This window comes from Mus caroli, chromosome 4 (genome assembly GCF_900094665.2).
Source record: "Mus caroli chromosome 4, CAROLI_EIJ_v1.1, whole genome shotgun sequence".
In the NCBI taxonomy this organism is placed as follows: Eukaryota; Metazoa; Chordata; class Mammalia; order Rodentia; family Muridae; genus Mus; species Mus caroli.
In genome coordinates this window covers 106,489,898-106,499,792 of record NC_034573.1, presented here as the reverse complement: position 1 = coordinate 106,499,792, position 9,895 = coordinate 106,489,898, and positions in this window count along the sequence as shown.

The window sequence follows — 9,895 nt, the reverse complement described above, 5'->3', positions numbered from 1 at the left end:
AGATTAGACTGGGCTAGCTTAAATTCACAAGAGGTCTGCTTGTCAGTGCTTCCCGAGTGCTAGAATCAAAGGCATGCTCCTAGCTTAAAGAGTTCTTACTTTTTTTTGTTTTGTTCTTGTTTTTTTCCAGGCAGGATCTTATTCTACAGCTTTGACTGTCCTGGAACTCACTCACTCTGTAGACCAGGCTGGCCTCAAACTCATAAAGGCTGCCTCTGCCTCCCAAGTGCTGGGATTGAAGGTATACACCACTACACTACAGATTTATATTATTTCATATATATGAGTGTTTAGTTTGCATGTATATAAGTATACTACATGTGTGTCTGGTACCCTCAGAAGCCTGGAGACACTTGACATGGACTTCTAGCCACCACATGCATGAATACGTGAGTGCTCACACAAACATAAAAACAAAACTCTTTAAAAAGGAAGCCACCCTATAGTGTTGTGGATGAAAATACTTGTCTCCATGCCAGCACACGTGTGCTGTGACATGTGCATGTAGCTCCACCCTGCCTCCACCTCCGCCTTTGCCATGGCCATAAACACACACAGATTTTTAAAAAGAAGGCGTGAGATTGGGCATGGTGGCATATTCCTGTAATCCCAGCTTCCAAATAGTGATTCTCCTGCCTTGACTCCTTAACTAGGATTATCTCAGCTATTTGGGGAACTAAGGGATCATTTGAATCAAGGAGTTTAGTAGCTGGGCAACATAAACCTCCCTAAAAGAATTTAAAAAAAAAAAAAAAGAAGTAAAGGAGCCAGTCTGTGGTGATACATACCTTTAATCCTAGCACTTGGAAGGCAGAGGTAGGTGAATTTCTTGAGTTTGAGGCCAACATGGTCTACAGAGCTAGTTACAGGATAGCCAGATAACACAGAAAAATCCTGTTTCAAAAGAACAAAAAACAAACAAAAAAACAGAAAACAAAAATTAAAAGTGGATGAATGCAAACAAATTAAAAAAACAGAAAACAAAAAAGTGGATGAATGAGTGGATAAATAAGAAAAATTAATGAAAGAAAATAAAAATCTAGAGTTAATGAAAATTAGTGCCTTGTATGTAAATTAGTAGTCTGATAATTAAGTCCAACTAGTGAGAGCGAGGAGAGCATCACAGATAAACACTGTGGTAAAGACTTTTGCTATGGTGCAGCCCTTTAATCCCACCGCTTGGGAGGCAGATACAGTGAGTTTGAGGCCAGCCTGGTCTACCTAGCAAGCTCCAGGTCAGCCAGGACTACATAGTGAGACACTGTCTCAAAACTAAAAAAAAAATTAAGATCTTATTAAAATTTCAAATATACAGCAAAGCTGCAACCTTATAGTGTACCTTCCCTGTAACTTTAATTTAAAAAAAAAAAAAACTATTCTTGATGGTTTTTAAATGCTTTAACCTCTCTTAGCCCACCACCTAACAGAGGTAGTGGAAAAGAAAGGATACAGGGGAAGTGGACCTGTTTAGAAATGGTTCTTTGGAGCAACTGTCGTTTTGCTGTGTTTCCCATAAACCTGGAATTTAGTTTATTAGGAGTCAGTAGTGGCAGCTTGATTTACTTGTAAACATCTTACGGATATATCAGTAGTCTAGTTCGGTTGAGTCAGGATAGCAAACAAGAATCAGCAGCGGTGATATTATCTGGTAGAGACAGCCAGGCATGAGTCAGCAGGGGGGACCAGCAGGAACGCCTTAAGTTGTTCTCTGCTGTGCCTCTCAGCAAATCAAAGATCAGCTCAGCCTCTGTCATGGTCTGTCAGAGGTAATTTTCATACTCCTTTTCTCAAGGGGTCTTGTCTTAGCTGATACCACTGTCAATTAGCCCAAGTCTGAGGAAGTGGCAAACTGCAGCACACCACCATTAGTTTGGTTTTTTGTTTATGTTGGGGGGGGGGGGCTGGTGCATTTCTCTCTATGGAGTCCCAACAAATGGAGCTCAACTACGCAACATAAGGCAGACCAATACATGTCTGTTGTTAGCAAAGAATCCCTCATCACATGTCCTTTCACGTGCTTTAGCAGGACATCCTTTCTCCTGTGTTTCAGCGAAACATTCCTTCACATGTCTTACTTAGCTTTTCACCTGTGTCCACTTTAGGAAAACACTCCTTCACGGTTGTCCAGCAACACGCCATCTAACACAACTGACTTCCAATTCACTCCCCCTATAGCATCACCTGGTATTATTAAACAATGAAATTTGTGTTATTCAAAGGAGGAAACTACCCAGAATTTTGCTTAGAAGATACTTGAGTCTTGCTCAATTCTAAACTACAAAAGAATAAGGTAAAGCTCCCTGATGCTAGGCAAGAGCTACTGGACAGCTGAAACTGAACGCTACTGAACACTTCCTACACTTAACAGGCTTGGGCATATTTGAGTTGTAACCAAGTCTCGTGAACTCTTGTTGAACTTTATGCTGTGATTAGAAAGTTCCCAGGAAACAAACAAGAAACATGTCTATGTTGAAGAATCTGTAAGACTAGACTGATTTGGATTAAAGAGTTGTAGTGTTGCCCATCTAGAGACTGATGAACCTTGGGCCACCTTCAGTCCCCATAAGAGTCATTCACTTCTGTATCACCTCACATTCCTGTGACTATGTAAAGCCTTTGGGGAGGTCTTCACAGACCCTTAGCTTCCACCAATCTAAACACTGAGAATGTTATCACATAGCATCTGCAACCCATAGATTTCTCTGTTTTGCTGTATCCTGTCTACCTGGTGGTTTTCATCAGTTCTTTAAAGGACTCAACACTGATCCAAGAAGCCAGACATGGTGGCTCTCACGCCTGTAGTCCCAGTACTTGGAAGGTGAGGGAGAAGCAGAAGTTCAGGTCTTGCTGAGTTACATAGTACATTTGAGGCCAGCCTGAACTACACGAGATCCTGCCTTCTAAAACCAAAAGTAGGACTTGTGAGATGGCTCAGTGGGTAGAGGCTGCTACACCCATGCCTGGTGACCCAAGTTCAATCCCCAGAACCCACTGGAGACTACTTGCTACATGTATGCACCTATATTCATCTAAATAACAACTTGAACTTGAAAAGCAAAAACAAACCAATGAGACTGAGGCAAGAAGAATCAGAACAGCTCTCCTTTTCCCTTAAGATTAATTATCTATTTTAAGACAGGATCGAGTTATATCCTGCAACTCTTTTTTTTTTTTAGGGTTTATTTATTATTATATGTAAGTACACTGTAGCTGTCTTCAGATGCACCAGAAGAGGACATCAGATCTCATTACAGATGGTTGTGAGCCACCATGTGGTTGCTGGGATTTGAACTCAGGACCTTTGGAAGAACAGTCAGTGCTCTTAACCACTGAGCCATCTCTCCAGCCCCCAATAGTTCATATTCTTAATTGCTGAGATATATCTCCAGTCTACCCATATTATTTCTCAGCCTCAGTATCATTGGTATTTTTAGGTCTGATAATTCTTTCTTGTTGGGAAGTGCTGTCTTGTTACCCATGTGCTTAGCAATATCCCTCTATGAGATAATAGAAACACAGTAAGTTGTAGCAATCCAGACTATCTCCAGATATTTCCAAATGTTCCCTGATGGACAAAATGGCCTCTAATTAAGAGCCACTACTTGTAGGATGTGGTGGCGCATGCCTTTAATCTCAGCACTTGGAAGACAGAGGCAGGTGGATCTCTGAGTTAAGGCCAGCCTAGTCTACAAAGTCTAGGACTGTCAGGGCTGTTTCAGAGAAACCCTGACTCAGACAAAACAAAACAACAACAAAATTCATGTAGGGTGTAGTGACTATAATATGACTTCTAAGCAAGCTAAAAAGCAGGAGGTTTTGATCAGGGGTTTGAGGCCAAGGTGGGCTACAAAGCAAGACCTTGCTTCCAAAACCATAATAGGGCTGCCAGGTGAGCTAGTGAGACCCTGTGACACAGAGCACGATAGCACAGGACACTAGATGTCCTCTTCTGGCCTTTGGTATGCACAGAGGCCACACAAGGAATAAGAAAGAATACCAATTCAGTGTGAATGACCTTTAATTTGCCCATTGGCCTGTCCCTAGCCCTTTATTCATGCTCTTGCAAGGAGCCTCACCAAGCTAGACTCGAGGGGAATTATTTTGGCCTTTTATTGGGACCCTATCTGGAGTGAACAGGTTCTTATTCACATCTCCCTAGGAAAAGCTTCACAACACATGTCCCATTTATTTATGATCTAATGAATGTGAAACACTTGGAAGATCTGCATAGTTCAGTGAACCAGTGCTTTACAAATAACCCACTGTATAGGCAAGAGATTTATTCCAAATACAGGCTAACTCAGTTTTAGTGTAATAGAATATAGAAATTTCTTGATATAATTCAGAATCTTCTGTCACTAATCTTTAAGGAAATTTATTTATCAATACCTCAACAGATTCAAGAAGAAAGTGTGTTACTCTGTCCTCTATTAAACAGAAAGTTAGCAGAAAGCTTAATTTTTTAACAGTCTATTTTATTTTTTAAGTATGTGTTAGGGAAATGTGAGTGTAGTAGCCAGAGAGGCCAGATAAGCTGTGTCTCATTCTCTGGAGCTAGAGTTACAGGTGGTTATAAGCTACCTATGTGGGTGTTGGGGACTAAAATCAGTTCCTCTGCAGGAACTGATTTTAAAAGACACTACTAAGCTATAAGGCATTTCCCCACCTCTGTTAGCAAAAGACTTGTAAAACAAAACAAAACAAAACAAAACAAAACAAAACAAACAAACAAAAAATGGCTCAGCTTTTAAGAACACTGACTGCTCTTCCAGAGGTCTTGAGTTCAATTCCCAGCAACCACATGTTGGCTCACAACCTTCTGTAACGGGATCTGATGCACTCTTCTGGTGTGTGTCTGAAGACAGTGTACTGGTATAAATAATGAATAACATATTAAAAAAAAACACTACTCTATATTTCTTTTGGAAAATTTGGCAATTTTTCATAAAAATACTTCATGTGTTATAGACTATTTTATTTTATGTATGTGTGTTGCGGGAAATATTTTAAAAAGAACCCGCCAGTTCGCAGAGATGCCAGGCTACGCTCCTGCGCTCCTGCTGCCGCCGCCGCCAACTCTCTGGGACTAGCCCCCACGCCAGGTGATCTCACTTGCGTGGGCTCTTGGCCCACCAACTCTGCGGCACAGCGAGGCCACAGGGTTCCTGCCAGGCCATCTCTCGGACGAAGGCTCCCCCGAGTTCCTCTTGCTTCCACAAAGCACCCCACACACCCCACGATCAGCCAACTCAACACTTAATTACCCGATAGAATCAAGACTCTTAAGCTTATTAACCATTTAGATTTATGTATTAATAATATCACATTTTACAAGATGCCAATACAATAATTTCAGAGCCAATTGATAATGATAAAACTTAAACCTAATTATTCTAACCTTTTGATAACACCATGTCCACCTCCATTCTGGTTCTTCTCTCCCTCCTGAGACCAACCCTAGGTCCGCCTCCCTTTTCCTGTCCAATCACAGGTCTGCCACTGCCCTAATATGATTGGACAGGGAAAAACCTGCAACATATGTGTACCTGTGTATACATGTGTGCACGAACCTAAAGGTTCATATTAGATGTTTGTCTCAATTGCTCTCTATCTTATTTTTTCCAGACAAAATCTTTCAGTGAACCTAGAGCATGCTGATTGGCTAGACTGGCTGGCCAGCAAGTCCCAAGGACTTTCTCCATGGCCCTGAGACTGTAAGCACCATACTTTTTATGAGGTGCTGGGATCTGAACTCAGGTCTCATATTTGCATAGTAAACACTTCACCAAGCTATCTCCCCAGTCCTAAGTGAGACTGGGTCTCAGTAAAATAAAATGAAAACTCAAACAGCTGGGCAGTGTGGCTCACACCCTTAATCCCAGCACCCAGGAGGTAGAGTCTCTGAGTTTGAGGTCAGCCTGGTTTACAGGGTGAGTTCTGGGATGGCCAGGGCTACACAGAGAAACCTGTCTTGTAAAACCAAATGAATGAATGAATGAACGAATGGATGAATAAATGAATGAATATGATGACAAAATTTTATCAACCTCTAGTCCATCACGCTTTAGTAGATGAACAAGCTTTTGGACGGTTTCAGTAATTCAAAGGATGAAGGAAGGAGATTGACTATAGCTCAGCAGTACAGTATGAGGTCTTAGACTGTATCCCCGGCAGTGTAAAAATGGAACAAAAAGACCTGAGACCACAAGAATGCAATTCAACCCTCTTTTGCTTTCCCATTTAATTTTTAAAATTTAAATAGGGAGGGTGGCACACTGAGGAGGGCACAGGTCATGGCATTCCTGTGGAAGTCAGAGGACAATTTTGGGAATCGGTTTTCTCCTACAATGTGGTCCTGGGGATTACACACAGACTGTCAGGTGTAAAAACACACTAGACCATTTTACAAGGCCCACATCCTCTCTCTTGGAGCATTTGGGAGGCTAAAACAGGAAGACTGTTGTGAGCTGGAGCAAGACTGTCTACACACTGAATTTTTAGCCAGCCAGGGTTACATAGCTAAACTCTGTTGTAAAATAAGTACATAATCTTAACATTATATTGAGGTAAGGCATGTCTGGAATAATTGTCCAAACTTATAAATACACTGATGAAAATTGCTAAGACTTTTTTATTGTAGTGCCAGGGCACATCTCTGGTTCATTTATTTTATAGTGAGTAGGCTAACTTACATATTTTTGTTTTGTTCTTTTAAAAGATTGCATGTATGTTTGTTTGCATGTATGTATGTATGTATGTATGCATGTATGAATTTGTGCCATTGAGTGCCTGATAATTGCAGATGTCAGAAGGCATCTCATCTAGAACTGGAATTAAAGATAACCATCTTTAATGAACCTGTGTCCTCTACAAGAGCAACGAGTGCTCTTAACCACAGCTTCTCTTCAGATCTGATGTCTTTGTAGGAACTGAAGTGAACTTGTACAAAGCTGATGGCAGTGTAATTATACTTACCTGTGATAGTGCTAATGAACTCTGACCAGTAAAGATGGATTTATGCCAGGTCCAACATAGCCTTGGTAGGAACAGAATGACACGGTTCCTGCCCCTGGAGTGTTGAGGAGGAGGAGGAGGAGGAGGAGGAGGAGAAGAAGAAGTGGTATGCTTGGGGTTGTAGAGCACTGACTACTCTTTCAGAACTCCTGAGTTCAATTCCCAGCAACCACATGGTGGCTCACAACCACCTGGAATAAGGTCTGATGCCCTCTTCTGGTGTGTCTGAAGACAGCTACAGTATACTCATATACAAAAAAAAGGAAAATGTGCTTGCTGTCTCCCAAGAATCAAGGAGCTGGGTCATAGGATACTGATTCATGGAATAATCAAAAGGGAACCTGGAGTAAATGACTGGATTGATATATTAAATAAAAGACTGGGTTTATGATCTGTAAGAGATGAGCTACCCAGAGACTTTTGTAGAACACCAAAGAAAGAACTGCTTGGAGAACTGTCTTGAGCAGAGAATAGCAAGAGAAAGCTGTGTAGAGGGAGAGAGAGAGAGAGATATGCTTGGAGATCTTCAGAGAAAGCAGAACAGAGGAAAAGCAGGCTGGAAAGCTGTTTCCAGCAGAACATAGGTTGTCAGCTTGGACCCAGGATTTGACTTTGAGTTGTTTTTACCACTTCTAGACACCCCTTTCTCAGAATCCCTCTCCAAGCTAAGGGTGGGTGGTCCTTGGCAGAGTTAATTCCATATAGCAGAAAAGGCCATTGCAAACCTTATAGGGTTTTATTGTTGTTATTGATTTTGTCAGTATGAGGGATCAAACCTAGGGCCTCAATGTATGCATGCTAAGAAAGCATTCTACTGAACTATATGCTACTTTCTAAAAAAATATATGTTTATTTATTTTATGTATATGAGTACAATGTAGCTGTCTTCAGACACACCAGAAGATGGGATTGGATCCCATTACAGATGGATGTGAGCCATCATGTGGTTGCTGGGAATTGAACTCAGGACCTTTGGAAGTGCAGTCAGTGCTCTAAACCACTGAGCCATCTCTCTAGCACATACACATTACATTTTAATACTCAGGATATTACAATTCTGCAACTAGTAGCAAAGTCATTTCAGCATCCCTCTGTAGTCAGACTTTGGGCACTTTGTGGGTTCTTCCATCCTTCTCAGCCCTTATTCTAGTCTTCCAACCCCCTAATACTAGATAGGTGAGAAAAAAGGGATAGAAAGGAAAGGGGAACAATGTTATGTTATCATTAGACTATTTTCTGCTGATTAGGCGAATCAAGTTCCCTGGGGCAAGTTTGATCTCTAGCAGTATATGTAATTCCTTCTACTTCTATGGACGATTATTTAACCACCAGGAACCCCTCAGGGCTGTTCCAGTCCCACACCCTCATTACAGCTTCTCCCTCCCGCCTGGGGTTAAGGCTAGGCCAAGTTCCATTCTTCACCCACAGGAACATTCTTGAGTAAAAATTCTCTAAATGTATTGACAGTCACCTCACCCTCTGGAGAGGTGACTACATCCCAGGTAGACGTCCAAATGCATGCCATGCTTGCTAGCCAATAGATTTAAAGGTCAATATGCTTAGCCAATAACTGTAACCTTGCTGATGTAACCTTTAACCCTAAAATGTATAAAAACTGCTTGTAATAGCCATTCAGGGTCTACTTCTTGTCACTCGCTTTGAGGGACTGATTGAGGGTTGATCCTAATGCGCTGGAAAATAAACCTCTTGCTTTTGCATCAATCTACATCTCGGTGTCTCACTCAGGGGCGTCTTGAAGTAAGTACCACTGACTGAGGGTCAGGGTCTTACACAACAAGTCACTATGCCTCTAGGGGCCTTAGCATTTATATACCCTCTGAAAAGTCCCCAGAATTCCAAATGTCACACAATCACATAAATTATCTGCTCCTGGCAAAATCACACCCCTGCTATAGCATGAGGCAAATCACAGCTGCTGTGGACAATCTGAAGCAGCCCCATATCCCACAGTTGAGGTTAAAATAAGAATATATTCCCATATTTCTGTGTTTTTCAAAGAAACCAAAATTCTCACTACATTCCTCTGATTACATTAACAGCAAAACAAACAAACAAACAAAAAAATTGAGACAGTTTTCATTATCTATCCCTAGCTGACCTTCAACTCACTGCAGAACAGGCTGGTCTCTAACTCAAAGAGATCCACCTGCCTCAGACTCCAGGAGCACACGGATTAAAGATATGAACCTTTGTCTGCAAAGGAAATAGGAATTCCACAGGAAGATCAACAGAGTCAACTAACCTGGACCCTTGGGGCTTTCAGAGACTGAACCACCAACCAAAGAACATTCACTGGCTGGGCCTAGTTCTCCCTGCACATATGTAGAAGATGTGCAGTTCTGTCTTCATGTGGGTCCCAAATAACTGGAGCAGAGACTATCCCAAAAGCTGTTGCCTGTCTGTGGGACATGTTCTTCCAGCTGGGCTGCCTTATCTGGACTCAATGGGACCATCCTCATACGTCTTGCCAAGCAGACTTGATGTGCCATGGTTGGGGAGATAGCTGGGGGAGGGGGGCTCCACCCTCTAGGAGGAGAAGAGGGAATGGGGGAGGCATTGTGGGAGGGGGAGTTGGTAAGGGGGTAGTGATTGGGATGTAAAGTGAATAAATAAAACAAGAAACAAAACAAAAGGGGCTGGTGAGATGGCTCAGCAGTTAAGAGCACTGACTGCTCTTCCAAAGGTCCTGAGTTCAAATTCCAGCAACCACATGGTGGCTCACAACCATCTGTAATGAGATCTGACTCCCTCTTTTGGAGTGTCTGAAGACAGCTACAGTGTACTTACATATAATAATAAATAAATAAATCTTTAAAAAAAAGATTTCTAAAAAAAACAAAACAAAACAAAACAAAAGGAC